This window comes from Pteropus vampyrus, unplaced genomic scaffold (assembly GCF_000151845.1).
Source record: "Pteropus vampyrus isolate Shadow unplaced genomic scaffold, Pvam_2.0 Scaffold166, whole genome shotgun sequence".
Lineage (NCBI taxonomy): Eukaryota > Metazoa > Chordata > Mammalia > Chiroptera > Pteropodidae > Pteropus > Pteropus vampyrus.
Window position 1 is genome coordinate 1,614,307 of NW_011888947.1, and position 3,689 is coordinate 1,617,995.

Below are 3,689 nucleotides of genomic sequence, written 5' to 3' on the forward strand. Positions count from 1 at the left end.
CAAAAATTTAACTGAAAATAAAAACAATACTAAACTGTAAAGTTGAAATTACATTGAAGCTTTTCCTCTTCTCTTTGATGTATAAATCCATTTAAAAAAAAAAAAAAAACAGTCTACGGCCATGCCACCCTGAACGTGCCTGATTTCGTTTGATTTCGGAAGCTAAGCAGGGTCAGGCCCGGTTAGTACTTGGATGGGAGACTACCTAGGAATACTAAGTGCTGTAGGCGTTAAAATAAATAAATGAATGAATGAATCAGCGAATGAATGAATAAATAAATAAATGAAAATTACAAAACTATTTAGATATTAGGAGGAAAGGACCTAGGGGGGCCTGTTTTTCCAGGTGAGCTAAACACAGGTTGCAACGGGAAGCGGAATACAGGTGATGATAGGGAAGCTGAGCAGGGAAACTGGTTTTAGAGAAGTGGGGGAGTTCTGACACGTTTATGTGCACAGAGCCGCACCCCAGTGGTTGTGTCTGTAATCGGAAAGAGACTTAGAATGAAAGTGAGATGTTAGGTGTAAGAAGGCATTTCTCTGGGAACTCTCCCTGGAGAAGCAGGTCCAGTTATAGTGGCGAGAGCAGCCTGAAGAGCAGAGGGCCAAGAACTCAGTGCTCCTTGGTGAAGGGCAGCAAGAGCGGTCCATGTGTGATCTCAGGCACCCCTGGAAAGCCTCTTCTGACTCTGTATGTTCTCACTGAAGTGTTTCTCCCAGGGAACACATCATCCCTTCATTCGCAATGAAATATGATCTATAAAATGCACCCTGCCCCGCCCAAGAAAGATGGAAAAGCAGGGATAGAAATTCATACCAAGGTGTAAATGACTACCTGCAGGCCCCTTTCCAAAGCTGAGGTCGATGAAGAGCTTTGGGAAACTGAAGGAGAGTAGGGAGTGGAGAGAAGGAGGACCCTCCAAAGCAGGAAGAGTGGGGCCAGGTCAAATCATTGCCCACTCTGAATGTGCCGCCCTTAAAACAAACACAGAGTATACTCTGGGTCAATGATTGTTCTCATAATTATCACAGAAGATGCCAGTGAATTTATACATCATTACGATTTTGGAGTCCCTTTTAGCTGGATGTTGAGGGAGTATCAGAAGATTGCGTATGGCTCCCCAGTCCATTGCAACCAAAACAGAGAAGCAAACTGTTAACAAAGGTCCTGTGAGGTTGGAGTATGAGCCCAGACCTGAGGGGCAAATCCTAAAGGTGGGAGGCAGCCCCTCCTCCAGACAGCATTTACTCCTGGGTCACGCAGGACAGCATAAACGAGCAACTTCACGGGAACTGGAACTGCAATAAAGTGGGAGCAACAGCCCGGCCAGCAGCACAGGAATCCTCTACGACGTGCTTTCCTCTCCCTCATTGCACCTCTCCAATGGGAGGACGCTGCCAGCTGCTGAGAATGTCTCCTCCAATTGTGCGTTCCGGAACTAGGGAAATAACCAAAGGAAGTAACCATTTTGGGACAGACCTAAGCTGAAATTCCATTGATCTTCTGACTTCCATAGGTCCCCACTTAGACTGTGGCCCCAGTGACATTTTGGGTCTCCCGGAATTAGTGTCATTTCAGAGTCAGTGTCCAGGAATCCCTCAGCAGCTCTGATGACTTTCTTTTTCCCAATGCGGTCACCCTGCAGTCACCCTGGCACCACTGTGGCTCTTCCCCGACCACCTCGCCCCTGCTAAGCCATTCTCACACGGCAGCCAGAGTGGCCTTTCACTCCACAGGTGTTAAAATGTCATCTTCCTGCTTACGATCCTTCATAGAAGGGCTATCTCATTTATTGTTCAAACCTGGACATTTTGAAAGTAAAGGGGGTGTGAATAATTATAGTAGAACAACAGCCACGACTTGAGACAAGCAAATGGGACACGTGGCCAGCCACCCATCGCCCACGGAATGCAGCCCAGGATCTTCCATGTGATTTATAGGGCTCTGAGTGTTGGGTCTTGGCCACTAGCCAGTCTTCTCCCATCCCCATCGTCCAGCCACCTCGGTCTTCCCTCAGCCTACCTTGTCTCCAAGACACTACACATGCAGGCTCCTCTGATTCTTGAGACCATTCTTTATAGAGTGGCACGGGCTGCTCTACTGTCCTCTCCCCTTCCTGTGACTCCCATTATACTGTAGTCTGTCATATCTGCTAGATGATGAGGACAGGGCACCAACTGACTCATCACCATTCATCTTCACGATCAGCAGTGCCTGCCATGCAGTAGACAATCGCAAATACTTGTTGAATGAATGATAGAACTTCGTAGAAGCCTCCTAAAGAAAATAAAAATGTAATAGCTACAAGTCTACTGGGAGTTTCAGCAAGTTTCAGCAAACAAATGCAGTTCGTGGCTTTCTGGCTTTCTGGCACTAACTTTTTCTGACTTTGAAAGCTGGCCATCCAGTGGAGAAAAGTGAAAAGTCTAAAACAATGTGCACTTCTAGCCGATTTTCCCAGCCACAAGCAGGCACGGGACTCTTTCCGTGTATAGTTCCACAACTTGCTCCTAACAAGGCAAGAGTATAAAAAGAAAGACATTCCACGGAGCGGGGGCCTCTGTGGGCAAAGGGCAGGGGTGCGAAGTGGCAACAAGCATCTGGGTAATAGGCAGGGCTGCCATAGCTAACCCACATTCACCTTTGTGAGAATTGTGGAGACGGCGCCTCACTCTGGGCAGACCCAGCCCTGCGGCAGATGGACGGCTTGCTGAGCTGCCCGTGGCAGCAAAGCCAGGCCCACTCGCGCCCTTGGCCAATCTCCGCCACTCACAGCCACCCTGGAACGTGGGAACAGAAAACATCAGGACCGATGGAGCTTTTGCTCTGAGTTAGGATCCTGCACAGAGCCCTCTTCTCCCCTTCCTTCTGCTAAACCCCCTGAACCTCAGTTTTGGCCTTCATGAAGCAAAACCATGGCGGGCACTCTGCGAGACAACTGTACTAATGAAGACATTTATTTAAGGTGGGAACAGCAGCTTCTCCTCGTTGCCCCGGTCATACCAATGCTATTTCCTTTTATTATAAATAGGAATTTCACTCAAAGGGGTGCAGCCTAATACCCCTCAGCTGCTTTGTACTTTAATCAGGGCTTTCCTGCTGAAAATGTTTATCTTCCAGCAAAGAGGTGCTAATTTTATCTTGCAAAAGTGGGTATCTGCTTACGTCCCTTCTACCTTAGAGAAAGATAACCAAAAGCGCATTATGTCATCTAAATACAGCATCCTTAGAGATCAAAAGGCATAATGTACACATCTGCCAAAGTTGATGGAGCGGCCATTGGTGGGTTCTTCCGCCCCGGGTGCATGTGCTTCATTGATAGACGCACTTGGCCGTTTCTATGAAAGAGACTCCCAAACGCTCTGTTTGTGCCAGTTGATTTCAATGATATTGGGAGGTTTTGAAATGAGAATCCAAAATAGATATGCCCTTCTCAACCCTCTGTGTAAGCCCTCGCCACAGGAAATGGCACAAGTTCAAATTCTCGTAATGGAAGCAACGTGGGACTAGATAAGAAGTATGTCCCTTACAGTGACATTTTAATGTTTAAAATATAGTCAAAATGATCCATAGCCAAAATCCACCTGAATGTTGCTCTTTTGACTCCAGTCCTACTTCTAGTTCTAGTTCAGTGTTTTCCACTTTCTTGGATCCCATTCTAAGAGTACATGTCCCAACACAGCATGCA

At 47.0% G+C, this 3,689-nt stretch overlaps 1 pseudogene; it reads left to right on the forward strand.

Annotated features, from left to right (window-relative positions):
- The first annotated feature begins 111 nt into the window (after positions 1-111).
- Positions 112-230, forward strand: LOC111745827 (annotated as a pseudogene).
- Positions 231-3,689: the final 3,459 nt, after the last annotated feature.